Consider the following 27,252-nt stretch of genomic DNA (forward strand, 5'->3'; position numbering starts at 1 on the left):
TTAATACATTCTTAAGACTTCGCTACCAAAACCTACTCCGTGGGCTCTGGGAAGCCAGGGATGTTGAAGTTTATGCAGAGAAGAGAGACAGGATTGTATCTACACTGTGATGTGAAGATGTGAAAAATAGATCTTCCAATAAAAATCAAGAGATCTATACATGGAAAGATACCCAAATAGATTAAGATGCAAAACCCAATATATAGTATGATCACATCATGGTAACTGATAATACATAAGCTAGTGGACGCATAGAAAACTCTTCAGAGGAATATAAATACCAAACCACTAATATAGTTTCTAGGGGAGGGCAGATTATAGGAAACTATCCCTTTTGAATTTATATTTGTAAAATAAATGTAGTTTCCTACTTTCACATTATTTATAACCTTTTTATAACAATCATACTAAACTTTCGTAAACAGTTTGAGAAACAATAAAGGAAATATATAGCACAATATTAATATAAGGAAGCAAAGTTCAGAAGCAGAAAGCAACATTTCTGATTCAAATATTAGTTAATATGGGAAAAACACATAAATACGTAATTCCTCTCCCTGCTGCCTTCCTCTCGGTCACAACTTCACGAGTGAAATCTCTGCTGCTTTATTCACAACACCTGGGGGAGTGGGTGTCACCAGTCCCACATTCCATGGAGCCAGACGTGCTGGAGCAGGGGCTGCTCCAGCCGATGCCTCATGGACCCTTCCCTTGATTCTTTGGTTGAGTCTGGAGGTATTTGTGGAAGGGCAGCATGATCAAACCTAGATGCTCCCCTTCAGGACTTGGTATTCCAAAGCTCATATTCTATTTACAGCTTGACTTATTTCAGAAAGAAGGCATAGAAAAATCAACAGGATGAGTGTTGGAAAATAAATGATTTTGTTTTCCAAAATGCACAACACTATTGATGCAGTGTGATTAGACTACACTGAGATGTGATGCAGATTATAGGGCAAGAATAAGAGGACGCACTGATCTACAGATTCTGGTTAGAAGGTGAGGATCAAGCGTGAGCGTGGGGTGGTACCTGAGCTGGGCCTTTCAGGATGAGCAGTCGATCAGGGTAACTAGTGGCGTAGAGGTGCGGAAGGGAATGGAGCCCGATCCAGTGTGGGCCCATCAAAGCTCGAGGGCCGAGAGAGTGAGCAGCTCTTGGGAAGCCCACGGTGTTGCGGTGGGAGCACAGGCAGGCAGGCAGGAGGCAGGGGCTGGAGTCAGTGCCCACAGGCACACGCCAGGGCCTCCAGGCTATTCCGTGGGCTCTGGGAAGCCAGGGATGTTGAAGTTTATGCAGACAAGAGACAGGGTTGTATCTACGCCCTAATTAGAGGGAAGGTGGAGAGAGCAGTGCAGGGCAGTCAGACAGAAAGAACGCAGGAGCTACCTCTGAGAAGACAAGACAGTGTCTGAAGGTAGCCAAGGACAGTGACCCGTGGGGCCCAGTGTGCACGGTGGGGTGGGGGAGTTGCGTTCCCAGTTTCCCTGGAAGAGAAGCTTAGCCTTCGTGTGGGCTCTGACTTCAAACTGCAAACCTGCCTCACTGCCCGTGGGAGACAAACTCCAGGATTTACATTTCTTAGCTCAAACTTCATCTTCCTGTTGCCAGCCAACTTTAAAACACAATCTTTACAATAGTGTTGGAGAGCCCAGGGTCCATCATAATGAAACATGCACCTAATCTGCACGTTGGAAGATAATCTGTGTAGAACAACCCAACCAAGTCCCACTCGAGATCCAAACAGCCTTGGAAATGGCGCTGGCACATTAAGGGGGGGAGGAGGGAGCCTACAATCTAGCAGTTAGTGTTTTGTATACAAAACATCTAAATAATAAATATTGCTTTGTCTTTTAAGTTTTGAAGTTATAGAATATTTGCTGCTTTATTTCATGAACTACACCTCAAAGCTGTTTTGCCCTGTGCATTTTCTTATGCTACCTAAACTGCGCCAGCTAAACACACTTGATTCTCCACAGGGGAAAATCTGGGCCAACAGAGGCATGCCAGCTTTTAACACCATCACCGCGCACTGTGACTAACCAGAGGGCCTTCTCAGAGAGGTGTCAGCAAAGAATTATTTCAAGCAGCCAGAAGCCTCTTGCCAAAAAAGAAAAGGTCATCAAAGCCTTCCAAAACATTTCTTTATCTTATCTTAGATCCCAAGTCCCTTTCTGCAACCGTGGGAATTTAAACGAGGTGGAGACTCCTTTGTAAGGCTTAATTAAATAGTGCCAGGGCCAAGATTTGGAATTCAAATTGTTCTATTGGTTGAATCACCTCATTCTAAATAACAACTGTCTTCTGATACAAGTTACTTTTAATATTTCCTTTCTCCTCTCCGCTTGGTGCTTCGGGCTCTTCAGCACCGGATTTGCACTGAATCCCAGAGGGGCTCGGGGCAGGGGTCCTGTCTGTGGGCTCAGTGCCGTCCCGAGGGCCTGCATGCACAGGCCGGGGGCGTGAGGCTCTTTGGCGCACCGTGGGCTCTCCGTAAGACTTGGCTGAGTGGCCGACGGATGTCTTGTGCACGCTTGATCCTCCGACACAACCTGAGTCCCACCTTGCACATACGAAGCCCTCCTATAATCACATCTCAATTTTCAGAATTAAAGAATCTGTTCTTCTTTATTTTTACTTAGATAAAAAAGTGACTCAACGAATTTGAGGTTCAGTTTTCCGGTTTTAATATTTGAAGGGCTGTCATCAGCTTTATCACTTAGGTATTTGTTCCTTTTGGCTTATAGGAAACTACGTGGCTAACATGAAATCTCTTCGGAGAGCTCAGATTTCTGGACCACGTGCTCCACTCACCTCCAAACCTACGCCCTTCCTCCTCCTACCCCCAGTTGGCTGAGGGAGCCATCAAGCCTCCGGGGAAGCCAGGAACTGCCATCGCACACGCCTCCTTTGCTCACACGCCCAGCTCCCCGCCCACCCTCCTTCCGCGACTTAGCAGATCTTCGTGTCTTTGAACTTCTCTCTGTGGTTCCGTGTGCCTCGTCCGGAGCCCTGCGACCGCAGCCTGCCCAGTCTTCCCCGCCTGGGAGACGACAGGGGCCTCACTGATGAATGGTCCTCAGCCTTCTCATCTCCACCTTCATTCTCCTTCTCTTGGGCCTCCACGGATAGGTCCTGCTCCTGCTTTGATGTCCCTTCTTCGGCGTTTTCCCAGCACTGCCCTAGGATGGCATTCAGGTTCTCTGCAGGGAAGGCCCCATTCCAGGCCCCTGCTGATTTCTCCACCGCCTGTCGTCCCTCACTCTGGCTCCGTAACTGGTGGCTGCTGTGTCCTCTCCTTGCAGGTGTCTAGCCACTCACTATTTTTTTGCCTGGCCAACTCTTACTGCAAACCTTGATTTGCGGGAGGTCCCGGAAATGCTCCCTGGGGCCCCATTAGACCTGGGGCTTCTACACTGCACTCCCGGGACCCCGATGAGCCCCGCGACTCCCGTCTGATTCAGGCCAGTTTCTCCAACAAAATGACTGCTTATTTTCCTCTTCAGTCAGAAATCCTGTTTACTAGAGTGATGTGACTCTCTTTCTATGCGCACACAGCTTCGGGATGACTCAGAGGACCCCCACTCCACTGAGCCAGTCAGGGTGGGCTACAGTCGTGTTGTGTCCCTGAGTGTGCGGCAGAGCCGCTTCTGGGAGGTGGGCCTCCCTGTGTGTCCAGCTCCTTCAGAGACCTTTCCCAAATGCCTCCACCCTCCTTCGGCCACGTGCATCCCGAACAGCTCATATCCCTCTATTCTCAGTGAAAACAGTCATGTTGGATTTCTGGATCAACAGACCACCACAGCACGATTCCCCCTCTTGAATCATCAGCTCCTAATTTCACACATGTTCACCTTGTCTCTAGATCAGTTGCTTCCTAAGAGCCCTGTCTGTCCCTTTCTTTTTGCTCACAGTGCTGAGCTTAATAAAGACAACCTGATGGTATCACCATTGGTTAGGAGAGGTTAGCCCAGCTGCAGCGTGCAGCGAGGCTAAGGGAGGGACCCCCGTCCCAGCCCAGGTGCAGCATGCAGCAGGGCTAAGGAAAGGACCCCGTCCCAGCCCAGGTGCAGCATGCAGCAGGGCTAAGGGAAGGACCCCGTCCCAGCCCAGGTGCAGCATGCAGCAGGGCTAAGGGAAGGACCCCGTCCCAGCCCAGGTGCAGCATGCAGCAGGGCTAAGGGAAGGACCCCGTCCCAGCCCAGGTGCAGCGTGCAGCGAGGCCACGGGAGGGACCCCCATCCCAGCCCAGGTGCAGCGTGCAGTGAGGCCACAGGGTGGACCCTGTCCCAGCCCAGGTGCAGGGCGTGGCCAGGCCACAGGAGTAGAACTGTCCAGTCACCTGCGTTAAGTTTTCCAGATGGTTTATGTTCTTATATCTTACATTCCTTAGTTTACAAACAAGACAAATAAGTTGGTCGACCATCTAATAGTCATCAGCTAATAAGTACAAGTGCTGGGTTCAAAACCTGACATCAAAGCCTATGGTGTTAAAACCACTATCTTACTCACTTTTAAAGCAGAGTTTCTTACAAAGAGCAAAATAAAATGTTTGCTTTCCCCAACCTCGGCATCATCACCAGAAAGCAGGAAGAATAATTCTGTGTCTAATGCCGTATTACTTCAGGCAGAAATGGAGCAGGAACTCAGTCTCTGGCAGCCCGGTGGTTCTGCACCGGCTTTGCTGGCCTCTAGAAGCAGAGTCGTGCAGCTCAAAGGAACCGGACCGCCTCCTCCTCACCCCAACCCTGGGGACCCTAAGACAAACAAGGCCCCAAGCTTTGTGAAGCAGTTCACTGCACCATTTTAATTTCCAAGGTACAAAAGCATTTTATTGTCCAAGTACAACAAAACTGGCCTGTATTGGAAGATCATTTATGTAACAGTTGCTCTGTTGCAGATTAGTCATTACCAGGGCGTACGAGGCGCTTAGTAAGGGCGTCATTCTTAGATGGGGCCAGCAGCCCTTCACCACCTCTTCAGTTTAAAGGCAGATGACGCTGAACAAAGGGCAAGCGTGAGCCCGGCCCCACTTACAGTCCGAGGGTAACCCACCCCCCTGAACGCATCTCATGGGACAGCCCAGAGGCCCAGGTGCTGCAGGAATGCAGCCATTAATAGACTTGTCAGACAAAACTGATCACAGCTGAACGCCAGAACGACAATGCTTTCTTTTTTTTTTTTAAGTTAAGGTTCTTCAGTTCAGTTGCAGCAAATGAAAAAGGAAGACAATAGAATTGATCATTGGTCTGGCAGCATTTCTGGACAATTCTAATCGCCAGTATGTCCCCCAGCAAAAGATTCTTGCCAGTGAGCTTAAATAATAAGGGTCTATCAGAACTCATAATACATCACCCAGGCTTGTAAAGACAATCTGCTTCCTACTTAAGGGCCAACATTTTTTACTTCACACAAACTCTCATTCCAATTTTATTTTTATTAAGGTATCATTGGTATACCATCGTATGCTCAGGTTTCACATGAGCAACAGTGTGGTTACTACACTCTCCCTTATTACCAAGTCACCACCACATACCCCATTACAGTCACTGTCCATGAGCATAGTATGATGCTTTAACTCTCATTCCAATTGAAGACTGCTGGCTGCTTATGCAATAGAGCAAAACCACATGTCCATTATCAGCCATTTCTTAAGTTTTTAGCTTCTTTTTCAATAGATTTTAACAAGATTCCAGGAAATCTCTGAAATGCTTCTCTCTGCCTTTTGGAAAGTGTATTGGGAGGGGGCAGCAATTTAGTGAAGGCTGAGAGTGTCATTAGAAAATAGTTTTATGACATATCATGTTTCAGGGTCTGAAGAGTCAAAAGTGTTTTTGAAAGAATCCAATGATATGGTCAGACAACCTCCTCAAGTGGAACCACCACTCGGCAGATCAAAGAAGAAGGAACGTTCCTGCACGAGGAGCAGTCATGTTCGCCTCATTCCCAAGAACTTTTCAAATGACTTTCTCAAACATGCAACGGCTCATTTCAACAGTGCAGCATTTTTATTTTTGCACAATCAGGCAAATTAAAATGACAGAAAAATGCTGTCACTTTGTTTCTCATCGCTAAGTAAGAGAGTCCTAAGGGAGAATAAACACGATGATGACATACATAAATATTTGGGGTCCTTGACAGCCTCCAACAGGAACATCTAGGCATTCAACAGGAACATCTAGGCATTCTGGTGCTGATGTTACATAATAACAAGTTAAATTTCTAGTGGAATTGTAAGGGGGAAAAGAATTCAAATGGCCACTAGCATGCTATCAAGACTACCAATTTTCTGTGCATTGTGAGGAAAATATTCACTGTCACCAATAACGTTGCGAGAATAAATTGGGAGAAAGTGGGCTGGGGTCTCTGAAGCCTGCCGAGGGGTATGGCAGCTGACTGTCACTGACACATTCCTGGTGGCGGTGTTTGTTTTGAGTCAAGGGAGGAACCGACAGTTTATTTACCAAATGGTCTGGGAATGAATGGACAGTTACAGTTTATTTTTTTTCCAGATGGTTTTATGTTTTAGATGATTCTTAAAGGAGAAATATAGGGACTACTTAACCAAGATACTTAATAGGTATGATTTTTAAAAAACATATTTGCTTCTCTCTCCTTTCTACTTCCAACTCCTAGGGACGCACATCATTTTACACTGGAATGTGTTTTTAGGGCAGATGCAGAAAAAGCCAACATTCAGATCTCTTTCCTCTATTTCTTTCCTTCACTGTAAGGTTTTCTTTATGGATCTTTCCGTCTTAGGTTTCCATAACCTTCTAATGCAAAACAGGCTAACAAGAACAAGGAATGTAACAAACCACGTATTGTTTTCCTTTTTCTTTTTTTTTTTTAAGGAGGAAAAATCTGGTTTATAAGAAGAGTATGCAAATATAGCAGTTAAGTGAAATTAAAGATGGTTTAAAGGTTTCTTAACCCCCATCTTAGCCATCTTGTAATATTTTACAATATAAACTGAAACATATGATTATGATAAACTCTGTATTTAAAAGCAAGAAGATGTTAAGACGGTGGATAATAGTTTACAAAATTAATTTTGACTTACGAGGCAATCTGAATATTTTCACTTAGGCCAAAGATAGGGCATACAATAAAAAATCAACTTGAAGGATTTCATTGTGAGCAGACACTAGTGCATTGGGAACCCTGAATTAATAATCCCTATCTGGGCTTCCACAGACCTGCATAAATTAGTCAAAAATTTATGGCTCAATTCAGCTGTCAAAGAGAGGAGCCTTTTGCCAACACCTCACACCTGTAAAGTCCTGGGCTTGGTTGCCCCCGCCTGGAGTGAGCATGCTCAGACTTCCCCCACACTCATTTTACACAAGGGGTGGATTCTTTGGAGTGCCCGGTAGTAAGGAAATTAAGATACACTAAAATCCCTGGAATTTTCCCCAAATAGACTATCACATAGAGACCTTAACTAAGTGACCACCGAGGAAGGAGCACAGGCCTTACAAGAGGGTCACAAGAGACAATCTCTTTAGAGATCTTCAGTGTAACACAGACACGCAAAATAGTTAAGAATCACTGACTTTAATGTCTGTTCTGAGGAAAGCACAATACAACCAAAAATAAGTAAACAAGAATGAATTATGCATGCTAGTTTTTCTTCTGGGTCCTATATACACAGGAAACGGGAGTGCCCGAAATCAGTGCACATGGAATACTCCCAGCTGCCGGGGATTCTCAGCTGTGGGAATCTCTGACCCACCCACCCCTCCTTCCTCAAGCCCTACCTCAGCTGGCTCAGTACAGGGATGAGGTCTAGATCAAGTCGGAGGTTCCTGCCAGTCCCTCCCTGTGGGCCTCCCATCATCAGGCTGCGTATAATTCAAAAGGGGGTTCTCGGGGAAAAGAGGTTTGAGAGAAACATCTAGTTTAAATTCTGAGTCTGTCACAAAAAGCAAAAACCCACTTCCTCTCAAATATCATACATGTACTTTAGACATTCTAAATGAGAATAAATTCTGCTGATGGCTTTTTACAAAGGGAAACAAGACGTGAAGAAAAGTGGGGTCCTGGGAGAAGCCTGGGTCATACAGTAGGTGGGTATTTGAGAGCAGGGGGTGGTAAAGCCGGACGAAGATTCTAGAAGGCAGAGCCAGGCCCGCGCACAGGAGGCTCTCCTGGGCAGGAGTCCTGGGAGGGGTGCTGGGAAAGGAAATTTGGTGATCAGGGAAATTGGGTGGGCAGAGGATGCTTAAGTACAATTCAGGTGTCCTAAGGGAGATTATTCCCGTGGGGAACAAAAGGCTACGTGCCTCCAAGAAAAGCGCAATAAGTGGGCAGAAAATCCGACTGGAATGAGGGTCACTCTGCCACTGGTTACTGCTCCCCCTGGGCGGCATCCGGGCACGGGGGGCATTATAGGAAGTCATGGTGATACAATGCTGAAGGAGGTGAGCCTTAGTTAGGCCTCTGTGGTTGCAAGTAACAGAAACCAACTAATATAAGGCGAAAAGTGGTGGGGAGTGATCATTTCCTGGAAGGTGTAGCAGTGTCTCAGGCCACATGACAGGGATGTCGCTGGCTTCAGAAAATGACTGTGGCTGGGAAATGGAAACCCTCAGAAGTCCGGACAGTAGCCTCCCTCCGCCACCTGTCTCTGCCTCTTCCCAGGTGACACCTCACGCCCCCTCCTCGCAGACAGCCCTCTGGGGCTCCTCATTCTGTGAGGTTAGAGCACAGCCACCTCCCAGCTCGGGGGTTAGAACCCAGCACGTCCGCCAAGGCCCCGCCCCTCGACCATGCAGCCATGGAGATGGGGGACCTGGATTCGGGGGTGCGTGTCTTGTGGGCTGCAGGGACAGTAAGTGGCAGAAAAGGTGGCATTGTTTTGTTCTGCAAAAGACACTCCATAAATGTCTACTAAATGGATTTTAAAAACCCACCTGTAGAACAGGACAAGAGGACTTGCTATTAGACAGGTGGGAATGAGGGTGGCCATTGGAATGGTAATGGTGCTGGGCTGGCTGGCAATCACCCAGAAGGCCCTGAAATATACAGACGCCTGGACCAAATGCCCATAAATTTTGATTCAGTAAGTCTGAGTTAGGGCCCAGCAATTGGCATTTCATACTGTCTCTCTAGGTAACTGCGATTTGTAACCGGGTTGAGGAGCTAGTGGCCTACAGACACCATTGACTTTAGTTGGTAGTTGTCCTAAGACAATGGCGTATTTGTGAAATGGGAAAGAGGTTCTACTTAATCTCCACTGAGTAATTAGTCAATGCAAAATCCTACCTGGGCACACCAAGGTCTTCAATGTTGCTGTGAAGCAGTCGCGCTGATGAGAGAATCTCAGATCTCTTCTGAAAGAAGTTCTGAAAGGGTAAAAGTCATGTTAGGGATTTGGCTCACTTTAGTTAGGGTGCTTTTCTCATGTGTTAGGCGAAACTGTTCTTTCAGTGTGGCCTGGGGTGCTGGGTTAAATCCACAAAACCTTTGGAAACTATGATTTCTCATGATCATTTATAGAACAGGTTAAAAAAACATGGGGTGAAAATTTAAAGCCATTTCACATTTACACACATTGTTTTGGGGACACACAACACTGAACTTTAATTATGCATCGTCTCTGCAATTCCAACACATTTCTCATGTGTACATTCCACTTCCACGAAGCTTCTGAGGCCACAGCTGCCCCACTGATGCAAATCAAGGGCTGCCCTTCTGGCCCGGGCTGTCTCCCCAGGTCCTGAGCGCTCATTAGCGTCCCAGCGCACGGACACATCACAGGCAGATCACGTGTCATTTGCGGGGACAGGGCATATTGACTGAAAATTCTAAGCAGATCACGTTGTGTAGACAGAGCAGAAAAGCAATAAAGCACGACCCTTACGGACATGAGCTGGGAAGGCGTTTGGACCCTCCTGAAGTAAGCAAAGTCCAGTTCACTGGGACGGAGCTGGAATTCACAGCGGACGGAAAAGGTTTCGCCTATCCCACACCTTGCTGTGGGCCCCAAAGTGACACCCACAATCCCTTCAGTCTGTTCACAACTGTTCTCTCACTCTCCCTTGCTTCTTGCACCGTCTCTGCAGCTGTTCTCTTGCTCAGTCTTCGAGAGTTTTCTTGCACAGAGGAACTGTTCCTGAGCTGTTCTTGCATCACCATTAGGAAGAATTCCTCTGGAGGACCTGACCTTGTCCCCGCCCCACTGTCACTGCAGCTGTGCAGTGCTGAGCGGGCAGCAGAGCCCGGGTGACACCGGTGGACATTGCCAGCAGCCGCTCATCCACGTTGACTTAATGCAGAGACCAGAAGATGACCAGCCAGGCCTGCGGGAGGTGATATGCACACTTGCCATCAGCTTGAATCACGCTGTTGACAATACGGACTTTTCCCCGTTAGCCAGAGAACAAGGTAAATGCGTATCTGAGGATACACAGTAAGATAGGGTTACGACTCCTGGGCCTGTGATTTTTTTTTTATCAGGATATGAAATGCAATTACTTCAATCTCATTTGAATTAATCTATCAATTTGTCACTTTTGAGTTTTATTGAAGTTAACTGTATAAATAAATGAAAATGAAAATATATTGAGAACCTGCTTTTACATTTTAAAAATCGTTAAAAGATAATTGTCCTCTGTAATCACAGAAGTATGGAGAATGTGGCTCTGAGGAGGCAAAGAGACAGGAGAAGGGGCAGGGGTGGGATGTTGGCCCTTAACGAAGGATTTTTGAAAGGTTCCTTCTTACTCTTACTGCTCAAGGGGTGCTACGAGCTTGATTATATGGCAATAATCTTAGCACAACACCCTTTCCTGTTAGAATAGCCTGAACTATTTGGCTTAAAAATCGAAGTATGCCTGCACATTATGTGTAATGTAATTCTCACAAATGCGCTACTGTTTTGGGGGAAAAAAAAGGCAAGTGGTGATAAATCTGCAAATCACTGCTGTGGTTGTCAGGGCACCTTTATTGGTCTGGGCTCAACAGCTTTATACACAGGGGTATCTAACATAAACTGAATTAGAAATGTAAACTTCATCAACAGAACTCATTGATAAACCATTATTGCATAAATAGCTTTATTCTTTACAATTTCATTTGCTTATTATTTAGAGAGCTACTGTAAATAGCTTTATTATTTGTTTGTTTAATGGAAAAACAATATGGAGAGAAATTGCTTTAGGTGAAAGGTGGAAAATACCTCAGAATTCCCTTGCTTCAAACACCAGTGGGCAGAGAGGTGGTAGATGATTTCTGAGGCCTTTTGTCTGTGGAAGCCTGTAATTCTCTGATTTCTTTAGTCTAGAACCTAGGGATGGAGGTCAGCCGTGTCTGGGGGGTACCGTAACCAGAGGGCTGCTGTAGAAGTTGGTGCCCCACCCTGATGGAGAAACAACATCCCCGATGCCCTCTGAGTGCTCAGCCTGCCAGCAGTGACCTGCCTCTGTGGACAGTGGCGGGCCTGGAAGTCTGAGCAGCCACGCCAACCACTGGTCTATTTGGGGTACAGACAGCAGAACACTTAACAGTGAGCGCTCCCAGGCATCTCCCCTCCGTTCTCTCTCTCACCTGTAGCTCCTCAGTATGAAATGGGAGTTTCTATTCTGGGAAACCTTCTAAAGAGGCTACTGAAGGGAAAGCTGGGAGGGAAACTTGACCATAAAACACAGAAACTCTCAAAGAACTCCTGAAAAAGGAAAATGAAATTCTTCCTTTGAAGCACACCCCCAGAACCAAGTTCTAAAGGACTTAAAACAAATGTGGCCATAGCACCTGGCAGTTTCCTGCCGTATTCTGTTCACTCTTTAATTATCTGTTTGCTGTCTGTGGTCTCCACAGGGCGGGGAGGCTTGAGGGATGGAGCAGAAGCCCGGCTCGGTCCTGCACCCGTCACGTAGCAAAAGGATGGACACAGGTTGGTGGGGGTCCGGGGGGCAGAATGATGGATGCGATTCATTATGAGGATTTCCAAGGTGGGGAACACTCTGTGTATTAAAATATCAATTAAAAAATGACTACCATTTATTCTGTTTTTCTCCTTCCTGTTTTCCCACTGACTTTTCCTAAGAAATAATTCATGCCGTTTAGTCTGAAAGATAATCAAGCTTATTTTTCAGTGGGAAAGCATAACATTTTGTTGAAAAGGTCTTTCATTGGGTTTCATTTGTATTTTATTCCTGGTATAAATGATCTTATGTAAACAAATGAACCCCCCAAATGGGTACCACTTTCCCCCAAATCTTCGTTGAGATGGGCAATTGGAGAGTTTGCATTTTTGTAAAAAAGGAGCCCGTGTCCTACAACCGTTATTACAGAGCTTGAAAGACCTTTATTTCCATGCCTAGCGACCACCTAAACCTGCCCTGTTAAGCGCTCTAACAATCAGTTGTGGGGTACAAACGCCAAGGCCTGCTTATCTTAAAAGATCCTTCCTAGTTCAAAGGGTCAGCTTCGCCCCAGGGCCCCGAGGCCCACCGGCTGGCTCTCCGGCCCTCCCGTTGTAAAACAAAGGACTCCTCCAGCGGGCATGACAATGGTCCAATCGGCAGGCCCTTCAAAGGGCAGGCACGCCCAGGACGGTCCGGTTTGCCCCCTCCCGGCGATGTTTGCGCGCAGGCCCGGCTCGGCTCCAGCAAAGGCCTGGAGGGAGAGTCAAGGGCACTGGCTGAGCGCCACCGGTAAAGCCCGGGGGGCTTCAGGGAAACGCCAGTGCCCCTCCACACCGCGCTTTCAAAGACGGGGTCTGGTCATTCTGCGCGGACGGGGCAGCTGCCGGGGGAATGGCAGCTGGGCCTCAGGGGCCCTGTCCTCGGCGCATAATCAGGGAGGGGGGAGATATGTTTGCAGATGACCCAGAATAATCCTTGCAGATGTGGCCGAGAGTCAGGGACCGCACTGGCCGGCCGGCTGCAAGGAGAAAGCCCCCGGGCCTGAGGCCAGCAGGAGGAGGGCTTCTTGGATTCCCTCCGAGGGCTTTGGGGTGCGGGCTGGACGGTGCTGACCCGCTGCCCTTGTTTGTTTAACTTCTCTGAAAATAAAAAGCAAACACCTGCTTTCCCGTAGCAGGTTCTGCAGGAGAACAGGCATGAAATCCCGTCCCCGTGGACAGGACGGGCAACCCGGCCGGCGGGGGGCGCGTGCTGGGCACCGTGTGGGGGGCGCGGCCCCAGGGCGGCTCAGGCGCCCCGACGCGGGGGGCAGCGGGCCGGACCGCGGACGGGCTGACCTCTCCTGGATCAAAGGTTAAACTATGAGGTTTTCTTTATTTCTCAAGGCCGGGGCTTGTGTCCTCTGCATTCTAGGAGGCCAAGGCGTTTTAAAGCAAGCCAGCCCCTTCCCACGGTGGCAGGGGGTCCGCTGCGCTCCACAGAGAGCCTGGCGGCCCGGCTAAGGACCGAGGGCGCAGTGGGGTCTGTAAGCTGGCATCTATCTGCCCGGCTCTCCCCGCAGGCCCACTGCCCCCCGCGGGCGCTGTGTTTCGTGAGCAACCTCGTCTTAGTTCTTCTTAGGCTCCTGTCGTGGCTTCAAGGCCAATGAGCTGCTTCAGTGCCCAGAAGGATGGTCCTGTTACTGACCAAAGAAAGAGTTCAAAGTTCCCGGAGAGATGGGCATATACATATATTTTTTTTGGTTAAGAAATAATTTCAACCTTAGTGCCCATTAGGCGTCCACCCATTTAGAGCTGCAGCCCCGCCCGCCCCTCTGCCCCACACCCGCATCCCTCTCTCCTGAGCTGCTGACCCGCTCTTCCCAGGGCTGCACTTCGCATGACCGTTGTGCGTGGCCCTGCCCCTGTCCCCACCCTCCAGGCCACAAGAACGTAAGCTCCGCGAGGGCAAAGGTTTCTATCGGTTTTCTTCGTCGAACAGCTCCAGAACCTGGCTGCGTAGCAGGCCCTCAGTTCGTATTTGTTACACAAACGGGTAGAGAAAACGCGGGGACCCTGCGGTGGAAAGATGAACAGGACCTGCTCTTCGGCCCTCACATAACTCCCTGCCTCCTGTGTTTACTTTTCTTCAATGCTTGCCTTTTTTTGAATCTCACTCTTAAAGTTTCAGTATGTCTTTTTAAAAAAATTATTATAACAATAAAACAGGGATAGAATCTCGTATATTAGGAAGCCATTCAATTTAGTATATACAGTAGCTCCAAGACTATACCCATTCCAAAATACATATGTTGCTTTTCAAAATCCTTTGAGGTGTCATCATTGCAATAAAATAGCCCAACAGTTGTATGGTATACAAATATATCCCCAAATCATGAAACGCTAATGATCTAATAAAAGCGATTAGTTTCAGATTGCGGCAACCGAAACTACGTCTTCTATTCTGGGATTTAAGGACCTTTTATTTTCTGCATCTCATATTTTCTTCTGTGTGTGACAGGAAACGATTACATGCCCGCCAGCTAGTTCTCTCATCCCATGGTTCTTTGGGGGAAGAAGGATCGTCCTCTTTTTTTTTTTTCCTTTCTGAGTATCTTGTCAGGGTTCCCATAATAAATAGTTACCCAGGTACAGATTAATCATCGTTACAAGGGAGCGACGTCACCAACCCAGGCAGACCAACAGAAACACCTTGGGAGCCTCGAGGACTGAAGAGCTAAAATGAAATCTGAGCAATGCATCCATTCCGTGTGGTCAAGGGACTTCCTGAATGGAAAGACCTACAGATCTTAAAATGAGAGCAAGGACCTTCCCGGCCTATTCCATTTTTAAAATACCTTTTTAAAATTTAATTTCATTGAAATCATAGGAGGATATAGTTTAAAAACAATGCTAAAAGGCTTGTTTTGAAAAATAGCAGATCCCTGCTTCTCCCCATTTTCTGCTTCCCAAAGTCAACCATGTTCATCTTGTTTTATTGATTCTTTTACTGTTTATCTCCTCTTCTGTAGTCAGCACGAGATATTACTTCTTTGATTTCTCTTTTTTTTTTTTAAAATGCATAATCTATTAACTTCTGCCTTCACTCTATTACATGCACCTGTTCCTAAGTGGTAAACTTGTTCAAATGTATTACCTTTATCTCCCTTAATTTCAAACGGTGCTTGGGTGGACCACTGAGTCTAAGCCTGACTGATTTCTCCTTAAAAGTCTGAAGGCGCTGCTCTTGTGTCTTCTAGCGTCCAGAGCTGACATTCTGACTTTTCATTCTTTATGTGAAACCTGTTTTTTTCCCTATCTGAAAGGTTGCAGATGAACCTGTATGTTCCTAGCATTCTAAAATTGTCTGATGATGCACCTTCCTGTGATTCTACAGGGTATTCGGTGAGCCTTCCAAAAAAATCCATGTCCTTAAGTTCAGGAAACTGTATGGAATTCTTTCCTTGATGATAATTCTTCCCTCCATTTTCTTCTTCTGTTTAGATGTTGGATCCCTGGACTGCTTCCTATTTTCTCTTCTTTGCTCTACTTGCATATCTTAGTGTTTTTATTTGACTTTCTAGAGGATTTCTAACGTTGCAGCTTACAAGACCTCTGGTGCATGGCGTTCTGTTTCTCCTAATTTTTAATTTCTAAGAGCTTCCTTTGTCCATGAGGGTTATTTTCATTACAGCGCTCTGCTCTTACTTACTGGGTGCAATGTTGTCTCCATTCTCAGGCAGCATTAATAATACATATTTTATGGGCTCCCCTCCTGAGTAGTTAATATCTGCTCCCTCTCTGTTCATTTTGAATTAGATATTTCTTCCCATTTTTGATGATCCTTGGCAATCTGTTCATATTTCAGAGTGAGACACTAAAAAAGATGATTGGAGGCTATCCATATTGGGAAGAATTTTGATTCTGTCTTTCACTCTAGATTAGGAAATAAAGGTTTGGCTGTTGCCTTGGGAAACCCTCAAAGTGAGTATCTGACTTTTGTCTCATCTTTTCCCCGCTTGGGTTACGAGATTTTCTGGAGAAGACATTTCCGCCCCTGCCTGTGGGGGTCCCAGGTGGACTGTGGGGGGAGCACAGGTTCCCTGGGGGTGGGGTGGGGTGGGCTCTGTCCCTCCGCTGTCCCTCCCGCGCTTCTGTCTCACGGTCTGCAGAGCCTCTGTCCTACCTGCACCCCAGGATGGGCCTCCCCGAGCCCCTGGGGGGTTCTACGGCCTAACCCAGGATGTTCTCAGCCTCCTCCACTTCTAGATTAGGGTCCGCCTCCTCGGGTCTTCTAAGTCAGTTACCAATGATCCTGTTCCCAGCTTCCAAAATCTGTTATTTTCTTCTTCCCCATTCTCTTCAGATTTGTGGGTCATCTCTTTTTAAAATATAATTTATTTACTGTCATTTTAGTGAAATTTTGGAAGCAGGCAGAGCTGAGCATGTGTATTCAATCTGCCATCTTTAAGCCAGATTTCCCTATTTAATTTTTCCTTGGGCTGGTTTTTAAGACCATCCCCAAACACCAGCCTCACTGCCTCCCCACAACGCAAGGACACCTCGCAGCCCTTGAGGTCTGAGTTTGAAGGGAGAAGAGGGATTTCAGTTGATAAAAGGCAAATGCATCCTTAGATCCGTAACTGGGCACTTAGCAAGAAGAGCTGGATTTTCTTTGGTAGCCTGAAAGATATTTTTCTACATAAGAGATGGGTTTCTTTTTGCACATGAGACAGACATGAACTTCTAGAATTTGAAGGGGGAAATGAAAAGGTCTCAGGATGTCTCCTCTAGACTTGCAATTCTAATTCTAAAAATAAGAGAATTTAAAACCCAGCCTACTACAATGCCTTCACCCCATCAGCAAGAAAACTGATTTTACTGTAAAAGTTGCTAAGGTTAAAAGCATCACAAGTTCTTGAGGATGGAGCTCTTGATAAACCTGCTTGCCGGCCAACAAGCTCCATTTTTTTATACCCTGGAGAGTTTCTCATTTTTTTTCTACTGAAGCGCCTTTTTCCCTAATAAGCACAAATAATAAATATACAACATGCTGCAATCCATATGTTGTGGGTTTATTTTTTAACGAAGCGGCGTTATTTAAGTTCTGACAGTAACAACAGCTGCCAACTTAATTTGGAAGTGCTAAAAATAGCTTAGGGGTCCTCAATTTTCCTGTATTTGTCCTTGCATCTGTCTTCCAATTCTGAAACTAAAACACTATTGAACTCACCTATGTAAAAGTTGTAAGATTAATTTTAACACCATTTTTATGTAAAACTGAACTTAGCATCCAGTTAAACACCCTTGATTTATTTAGCAGTATTGGCTGATTGGGGCAGGAGTAATACATCCTGTATTTCTCAAAAAAACCCCAAAAAACTAGCAATAATACCCCTACAGCATTCGGATAAAACTGTAAGTTGCACTTGGGGCCTGGGTTCCTACGGCAGCTCTGCCACTCACGGGTTGTGCTAGCTCTCTGGGCCCCCAGTTCCTGTTCTCTAAAACGGGGGCAATAATAGCACCTATCACAATGTTGCTGCTGTTGGGCAAAAAGTTGGTAACACATACAAAGCAATATGACTGCCGTAAATTCACTGAATTTTTAGCGCTCGCTTTAGACTTTTACCAAGACCTCTGTTGCTCAATGGACGTCACCAGGCTCTACCCCCCTTCAATCTTGGTGAGTAAACGCTGGCCACTGGCAGCGCTGGTGACCGAACAGCGTCCTGCGCATAGTAAGATGTCCTCTCCTTCTGATTATCCCCGTAGCAGGAGATCACTGGCAACAGTCTGCTCCCCCTAACTCTAGACCAGCGACGGGGTCGGTTAGGGGACACCCTAGAAGGAGGGGCTAAGAGCTGCGGGGTGAAGGCAGGTAGCTTGAAAACCGAGCAGAACTGTGACCCACGGCTTTGCGCGTTAAAACAAAGTTTACTTTATGCAGCAATTCCAATAACATTACAATGTTATCCACATTAACCTACTGACTTTACTTTCACACATTTGTTTAATACAACGTTTACTTTATGCAGCAATTCTAATAACATTAAAGAAAGAACTGTGTGTTTAGCAACATAGGCATGTGCTTTAAAAACAGTGGGGCAATACCCATCTAAATGAGCCTGTCCCTATCTGCCTTCTCCGGTGACTAGCAGCAGCCCCACCTGGGGCATTTCAACCCACAGCACGCCCTCCCCCTGGGTCTGAGATGCCCTCCCTGGCACCACTGCTCTGGGAAATCTTAGTTTGTGCCTCTTTCCCAGGTAAATATGGACAGCAGCCTCTTCTACCTGCTCAAGGGCCCAGGTCTGGATGAGGAATGGCGACACCCTCTATTTACAGGTTTCCAGATCTGTGCTGCGTCTGGAGTCTAGAGGAGAAGACAGGAGACCCCAGAACACCTGGCTGCTAGAGCTCTCCCCACGCTTTTCCAGCATGGCCGAAAATGTGGGAAAGAAAGACGTAGGACCGTCACAGACAATGTAGTGAAGAGAATTCACAGAGAGCAGACTTGGAGGACAGCCCCGAGGCAGAAGGCTGACCCCCCCACCCCGTGACTGACTCACGCTGCGGGGCACGGCGCTGCTCTCCTGGCCCCGTTCTCCTCAACCGGGCAATGGGAAGGCAAGGGTTCCTTCACCCCGTGGTGATGGGAATTAAATGAGAGATGCGTGGACGGCGCTCGGCCTAGTGGGGAGAAAACTGCAAGCAAGGTCAACGGCAAACAGTACTTCACATTGTTTTACATTGATCGAAACTTCACGTTAAGCTATGTGTTATCCACATTAACCTAATAACTTTCAATATGAAAGGTTTTTAAAAAGTTCTTCAGTTTAGACAGAGCATCACACTATTGATTGCCTTTGGTCAGTTAAGAGTACAATGAAGCTTTGCAAGTCTGAATGTAAACTTCAAAGAGACTATACAGTATGTGCAAGATTTGAATCAGATATAATGTCATGATGTGGGAGTGTGAACTTACGTCTACTAATAAAAGGGCAAAGAAGTTAAGGATATACCTTATAATTTATCCATGTAATTTATATTGTATTAATGTAAACATTGATTACATCATTGAAAGTCAAAAGAATGATGGCAAAAAATCTTATTTTAAGGAACATTATTTTTCTTTCCTAATTATATATTTAATGGATGAAGGGAAATACCTTTAAAATTAACCTGAAGTTCTATTTCACAATGGTTAGGAACAGAATATAGCTAAAAGTAGTAACAGCAGAAATTAACCAACCAGGTAAAATTCAGAAGAAATGGTCTTGCAACTGGAATGCCGCCTATGAAGACCATGTCTATAAAAACCATCAATGAAGAGGGAGACAATTACCCTCAGGACAAGCTAATTTAGTTTTCATTATCTAAATATTTCAGGTGAAATCAGGGTTTTTTAAGGGCTGCTGTTTTCTACTTGGCTTACACAGCTAGAATGATGTGGAATTCAGGAGTATAGTCCATTTGAAACAGAATCAGATCAAAGCAGGGCAAATTTTACTGATTTTTTTCTTTCAGATAAGTCAGGCTGTATCATGGCCTTGAAATTTGCACGTTTGGTATTGTAATCTGGTTTCCAAATTACATCCGGCATGGTCCACAGAATGTGCCAAAAGTGTTATTATCTGAAAATCCATCTTGTTTTAATCACTGTAACATACAGTCAAAAAATACCCTAAAATTTTGAAAGTGAGGGCCATGCCCATCAGGCGGGGTTTGTGCCTCAGTTATATTAATGTCCTTTTCCTCAGCACCACGCCTGGTGCTTTGCCATGAGAAGCCCACTGTTGCATTAAGTAGTTTTATTACTTTGGTGGCAGGACAAAGCTTTGCTCTTTCCATTAGCAAACAGAATCTTTCTTTAACACTAGAAACTGGCAAAGCTATTTTTAAAGTAGAAGTGTTATATATCTTTGATCTGAAGGGATCTAGGAATTTTCAATGAACTCTCATGAAGAACGCAAGCTTTGTGCCAAGCTCCCCTTTTTACCCTTAATCACTTTCGGGTAAAGATGACCCACATCCTAAAGTAGTTCACGTTAGTTGGAAGGTGATTCTAAAAGAAGTGAATCTTTTTAAGTTCCCTTTAAACTTGGAATAGGCATTTAAAAGCTAACTGATGTTAATTTTCTGCATCTCCCTCTAGCCCAATTCATGCAGAAGCAACTCCTGAAGTTTGAACAAGACACTGCGAACCAGGCCTTTGCATGGCTACTTTACAAAGAGGTCAGCTGGTAAATATTTCAACGAACTATTTTTCACACTAGTGCACTTGTCCCTAGTTGGTTTGAAACAGTAATAGGTTGATATTAACCACCTCTCTTGAATCTTCAACTAATCAAGAAAGGGAAGGAAGGGGATGGATAGAAAAAATAAATTTTCACACACGTCTTTCACACACAGTGTTTGAAGGGCAAAAATCAGGGGCCATGTTACATAGTAAAGATGGAAATAGATCCATAAACACAGTCAGACAGGGGATTGGATAAATCTGTGACTTTTATCTACATGTAAATTCATCTGGTAAGACCCTCCTGTCCCACACTAAAATGAAACTTAACCTGACAACCACCAAGTTCAGGATGAAGATCTCTGATGTCAAACAGCATTCTGAAACTAATTTTTATGAGCTAGGCTTTCTGTAAATAACATTTATCTTCAAAGTGCCAAACACAGTACCTATTCCAGGTAAACAGTAAGTGCCTAGGGACAACTGTGTTGAATTAACTGATGACCCTAAACATACTTTTCCCTGAAACATATTTTAACACCTTAATTGATGACCATGGCTTCCTTGACCTAATCAGAGTCACTTCCAACCGTTCAGCTGATTTTATTTCCATTAAAATGGGCTGGGCAGCACAGGTAATTTGTTAACAGCAAGCACATCTATAGTCAGGTGGCTCTACAAAATGTAGTTTCACGTAGAATATTGGGTTATGAGAAGCAAGGCTATTTTGTGAAGTGCATTGTAGAAAACAAAGGACCTGTGAAGACAAGCATCTGAATTTTAGCTATGTGACCTTGATCTTTTTCCTGACTTTTTCCTACTAATCCAGTAACAGATTTAAAGTGTTTCTGAAATGAAAGAACCAACATTAAACCATCAAGTAAAAATTGTTGGTAATAATCACTGTTAGAATGTTTTCCACGTAGCTTAAAACTTTCCCCCTTCGGGTATGGATCCTTTCCTGAACAGATGTTTATTTGGGAGACAGGCATACATTTAAGGCCTGGGTTCTGGAATCATTGGAGAATCTCCTGTTCTCTAAAACGGGGGCATAACAGCACTTACACCAATGGCGGTTGCATCCTGAAGCTCCTGATGTGGGCAGTGAAAGTGAAAATTCACGTAAAGCACCGCGTCTCCACATAGTAAGAGCTCAACACATGCTTAATGTCATTGTCACGACTGGATGAAAGTCCATTCCAAAGATGGGGGAGGATAAATACCTCTTCTTCAGAAGGCAATCCAGAGCATTTGAACTGTCTGTTTAACACAGTCACGGGAGCTTACGTGTTTGGAAACACGTAGCAGATTCTCTAGGATTTGAAACGCCATTGCTTATGGTGGGACCCTAGGCGGCTTATCGTAATGAAACCTCTGACCCCGGCTGAGCTCAGCCAGTGGGACGTGTGGGCAAGAACTCAGCCAGAGATTCACTCACATTTTGTCTTGGCACTTCTCCAATCCCAAGTGGCAAAGATAATTTTAAAAATAGTTTTGTATTTGCACAGTTTACGACCTGGTAGGGGAGAAGCCCAATTCCAAGCTGATGCCCTGAGTCCTGCAATGGAGGGTTGAAGAAAGGGCTGAGGGGCAGGCGGCAGCTGCCGTGTTTGGGGAGTTAGGAGAAGCTTCAAGACGACATCAGAACTGGAACCGTAAGATGAGTAACAATAACCGGGCAAAAGAGGATGGAAATGTCCTTTAGGATTAAGGAGGACTGTGGGGAAGTTGGGGCTCCCAGGGTCAGGATCCTCCCTGAACTTAAACCACCTGAGGATGTACCTGGCCTGTTGCTGGGCTGCCGCTTCCGCACCTGTAGGCAATGAGCTGTTACTGAGCTATACAGAGAGCCCGGCCCAGGGCTCTGCGCGGAGGTGGGGGTGTTGGTGCTCGACCTCCCGCCGGAGAACAAGCTGGAAGGAACCCTTTCACCCCAAAGAACGTTTAGCTGTCAATTTCGTTGGTCACACTGAATCCATAGCGAACTGGCCCGGGGCTGGAACCCACTGGCCAGACAAGGCAGATCTGGGCAGTTTCCTGCCTGGAGCGCGGGGAGCCGCTCCGCGTAGCTGAGAAGCAAGGGTGCACGTGTGAAATCGTGGACAGGAGGCCTGGACGGGCGGCCTGGGGCCACGGCGCGGGGCCTCGCGTGTGGATCTGGGAGGAGAGCCCCGCCGGCAGGGCCGGGCCGCATGGGCGCTGCCCTTCAGAACGGTGACCGTGGCCGAGGGCAGAAAGTGGCTCCTGCAGGGAGCAGCTGGGGCAGAAGGAGCAGTTAGGGAACTGCTGAGTCCCGCCGCTGGGGCCCTAGGCGGCGGGGAGGGTGGGAGGAGGGCTCAGACGGGAGGGCGAGCACCCAGCGGGGACCGGGAGCCTGGGGTGCCTGCGGCTGGGGGGCGGCGCGTCAAGGATGATGGGTCTGATGTCAGCTGCGGGCCAGCCCCGCGTCTGCACATCCAGATGACAAAACCGTAGAGACAGGAGAAGTGAGGAAGTCACACGGGGCCCCTGGCAAGGTGCAGACCTGCAGGCAAACTGCCTCCTCTCCTCCATCCCGTAGGGAAGTCCAGGTGCAACTCCAGCCTCAGCAGGCAGAAGACAAAGCACTGCTGGGAGCCCCATTTCATGACAAGGACAACCGTCTGGATGTCCCTGGGGGCCCACAAGCACGTGGCCTGTGCCTGGAATAGAGGCGCTTAGCAGTTGTCCACTGAATTTGTTAAGCAGGAAGTGGACAGGGTGTCACAATGCCCTGCACCTTCTGAACCCCGCTGTGCCCTGCTTTCTTCACTTATAAAACAGAGAAAATCTCAGGAATGAGAGGGAGAAAATTCTTAAAATAAGCAAGACATGGTCAAGAAGTATTGAAGTCATGAAGAATGGCCAACTAAGATCTGTATCTAATCAGCAATCTGCTAAATTTTCTGTATATACTGCACACTAGGTCTGTCTAGTTTTACCTTCTGCCTTTTTGCCATAAAGCAGTTAAACAAAATGAAGTGCAAGCTTTCTCAGATTCATGTGGGAAAGCTAACCTTGTACCAAAGTCTTCCTGTGACAAGAAAAAAAATAATTTAAGGAGGGCTCTCTTTAAATTCTGAGAAAAACTGAGTATTTGCAAGGAGTCTTCATGTGTAAAAAGATAATCAACCTAATTCTTACAACCTGGTTTTACATCTGCCTTTAAATGTCATTTCATAAATTACTTTTTAAATCTAAGGTATTGTGAAAAAGGTAAATGTATTAAACATTTCAATTGCCAGGAATTTTTATATTCTATCAATCAGGCAAAATTTGATGTAATCGGACATATTGGAAATTTAACAGTCAGACTCCCTTTAATATCCTCATGTCCGTGCTCAGAATATATCCACTGAAACACCTGTTAGAATGGCCGGAATCTGGGGCACTGACACCGCCGAATGCGGCACAGGCCGTTGGGGGCTTCCCGCTCCCTGTTGGTGGGAATGCAGAACAGCAGGGCCGCTTTGGAACAGTGAGCTAACTGTGTGATATTACAATGATGGATGTATGTCAACACATTTGTGTAAACCCGCAGAATGTACCTCACCAAGAGTGACCCCAATGTAAACTACGCGCTGTGAGCGATAACAGTGCGTCACTGTAGGTTCATCAGTTTTAACAAGTGCAGCTCTCTGGAGGGCGATGTCGACAATGGGGAGGCTATGCCAGGGTGGGGGCAGGAGGTACATAGTTCACCTCTGTATCTTCCTCTCAGTTTTGCTGTGAACCTCAGACTGTTCTAAAGAAGAAAGTCCTTTTAAAAAAATCCAGTGAATATACGAATAAAATCAAGAAGTAATAACCACACACCAAGTATGTATGTGTGAGACATAGGATGAATCTGTGAATGGCTATAATTTAAGTTTTAAAAAGGTCTGCACACCTGCTTCTCCACCATCATAGTCAGAAAGCAGTCCTTGTATCATCTCAGTGACTCCTCATGCGGAAACCAGAAGCAGACCCTCAGCCTCTGCTCAGGGAGCCTTCCTGGAGGACGCCTGTCTTTCTCACTCTTTTATAAAAATGAATGGATGTGTCAGATTTAGACTTTTTGCTTTGTGGTATAACACGTGGGAACACTTACAAAATTACACTAAAATAAATGGCAGATCTTTAAAAAGCTAGGAACCATACCTAGTCTTTCAAAACTAAATATTTTGCTTTGACTCTATTTGTAATCAAAATATTTCTCTGAAAGCACTTTCTATAGACTTAATTACTCAATTAAACATGTTCCTGTGGAATTTGCTGTAACCACTGGATGACAATCCTGCAGATGGCAGAGGTTTAATACAGAATTAAGCTAAGCTAGTCATTATAGATTCAAGGTAAAAGAAGTCTAAATGAACGACCATTCCAAAGTGTTTCTTCATACTTCTAATAGGCAGAATGACTGCTTGTCAGCTTCCCTGGGAGATGCAAGAGCCACACTAGAATAAGAGGAAGGATGAAGTGTTACTCTTTGCTATCAGTTTATACGAAATATAATACTAGTCTTTCATTTAAAAATGCCACCCAGGCTAAGAATGTGATTCTCACAGCAGTCAGGCCATCTCAGATCTATGGTTACCACCCCAGGCTGAAACTGAGAGCTAGCCCGTCCAACCACCCCAAACTTGAGCTGACCTTTCATGTACAGACTATGAAGAATGTAAAAGACGGTGTTCACTGAACACACATTGTAAAATTAATAAATGGAGAAACTCTCTTTTGCAACCAGATGGCAAAGATGGGAAAAGTTTACTGCAAATTACAAATAAAAGAGCTGTGTAACTATTTTTGTTTTTGATGATTACCTATTACAGAAGGAAGATAAAACAAGTAGCTGGTTTTATCTTTGGGAGGTAAAAACTCCCTTTTCTGTAGTTCTGAATACTATTCTATTAAAAGTTAATCTTTTCTTCCACATTCATTTACAAGGAGAAAAATCTGACTTGGAGTTTCTGCTAAGTGGGGGTAGGGTTGATTCTTCATATTCTTTTGACCTCAAGTCAGGAAAAAGGAAGAATTTGCCAAGGTGGATTAAATTATGCATTTTTTTCTTCTTCCATTGGTTGACTTCATAATTCATTATTTTAAATGAAGCACTGACAGAGAACCAGAAACTCTTCATTTATACTTTAGAAATGCCATGAATCATTCCCCATAAATTATACTGAAGTCACTAATTCAGTAAGTCCTCAATAATGCTAAATTATTGAGTCAGATATAAGCCCTCTTTCCTGAATCAGCATTTTCTTTAATACTCCCCATGGGACATTGAAGAGTTCACTTAGCAACTCCTAGAGGTTCTGGCATATTCTCTAAGGATCCCTGAGACACCACAGGAAAATACAGAATGCAAAATTCCTGAATCAGAAGGGAGGTTTTACAGAGACTCTACTCACCATGTGATACAAAGTAGTCAGTGTATTGTATCCAATTAATCTACAAGAAAAGTACAACCTTGTTCATCAGATAGATGCTTACTGCTAAAAATCCTGAGTCTTTGTTTTTAACGTACAACAATAAATAGTGTTAAAATAGTATTAGGTTATATACCTTTACATAAATGATAGATCAAATACTCTGGACCTCTGGTAAGTGTTCTTTGAAGCTCCAAAGGTAAATCAAGGTTAAAAATCTGTGTTCTTAATCTTTTCCTTTTCATGATTGTCGAATACCTAAATAAATCAACACCCTGAAGTGTATGTGTTTTAACTCAGGCAAAAGAATAATACTGAGTTCCAACACTTAATACTTTGCAATTCATGTAAAACAAAAAGTTTGGAGCATGCTTTCCAAAAACAACTTAGTCATAGCTAATTTAAATTTATTTGAATAGAGTTGACGTGGTGTTTTGATTCAACGTAGAATGAGAGTTTAATGATCGGAATCCTACCTCGCTCTACAAGGAGGGTGATAACTGAATATGCATTATTTTTATTTCTCCATTTATTTATAACATTGTTCCCCTAAAATTTCCATTCTCCCAGAAATTCTACTTTTAGCAGTACATGCTAGGGGAACAGAGATATGCAAAAAGATTTATGTACAGGGTGGTCAGAGAATAATATTTAATACTGAAAAATAAGAGTTAACAAAGATTCAACATGATGGAATTGATTAAGAATTAAATAGTTATATTCATGTAATATAAAATCATGCAGCTATAAAATGTGCGACAGAACCTGTGTGGTCCAACAGAAGTAGAATGTGAAGGGCCTTTGTAACTTTAAATTTTCCAATGGGCACATGAAAAAAGTAGAAGGGCACAAGTGAAATTAATTTACTAATATACATTCTTTAACCCAATATTTCAACATGGAACCAATACAAAAATTAATAATGAGGTATTTTCCTTTTTGTACCACCTTTGGAATCTGGTGTGTTTTTTTGTACTCACAGCACAACTCAGTTCCAACTAGCCACAATTTTAGTGCTCAAACAAACCAGCCCATTGTTGCTAGTAGATACAGCATTGAACAGCACAGCAACAGTTCTAAAAAATTAATAATATATTAAAATTTAAAAAACACATGATGTGACATATGTACAGTATGATCTAATTGTATGCTTTAAAAATTCATGAATAGGAGAAAAAAAAGCATAGAAGGGTTATCTACCCAAATGCTCACAGTGTTATTCTGGGAAGCAGGATTAGAGCTGACTTCTTATTTTCTTGTTTTCTTTTCCATGTTTTCTAAATGTTTCACGATAAACCTGTATTAATTCGAAGTTGATAAATGAGGCTGCTCATATTCTCCAATCAGCATGGATTAGATTGATAAATTAGATTTATGAGCCTTAGACATTCAACTCTTTCTAGGAATTTGGTCCCTGAAAAGTGACTGCATTTATGTTTGTTCTGTATTTCATACTAATGAATACAAATTTCATTGTCCAGAGAGAGGAATTCACCAGCATGAGCATGAGCCCTCACATTTGCCCCTTAAATGTGGTGTGTGTAATTACAGTCTGAGAACTGTGAGTAAATTATTTCATTGCCTATTAAATAACCGTTTGTTAAGTCTAGACGACAATCATAAATGGCCATTATTTATAAGGTTTCCATTTAAAGTACTTGGGGAATTGTATAATAAATAGGCAATGTGACCAACTGCTCCTTGTAGCCCCAAAAATGCATAAAAAAAGAGAGAA

The 27,252-nt window shown here is 44.8% G+C and overlaps 1 protein-coding gene across 3 annotated transcripts in view; it reads right to left on the reverse strand.

The window, feature by feature from the left end:
- PRICKLE1 (prickle planar cell polarity protein 1) overlaps nucleotides 1–27,252 on the reverse strand; it is a 92,587-nt gene that overhangs the window by 23,779 nt on the left and 41,556 nt on the right. For 2 of the 3 annotated variants that reach the window (XM_057491720.1, XM_036889288.2), the window contains exon 2: nucleotides 9,266–9,345. The exons of the other annotated variant lie outside the window; for it this stretch is intronic. The gene's annotated coding sequence lies outside the window, so the exon portion shown is untranslated. The remainder of the gene's footprint in view (nucleotides 1–9,265; nucleotides 9,346–27,252) is intronic. 3 annotated transcript variants of the gene reach the window in all.

Source organism: Manis pentadactyla, chromosome 14, assembly GCF_030020395.1.
Source record: "Manis pentadactyla isolate mManPen7 chromosome 14, mManPen7.hap1, whole genome shotgun sequence".
NCBI classification, from domain to species: Eukaryota; Metazoa; Chordata; class Mammalia; order Pholidota; family Manidae; genus Manis; species Manis pentadactyla.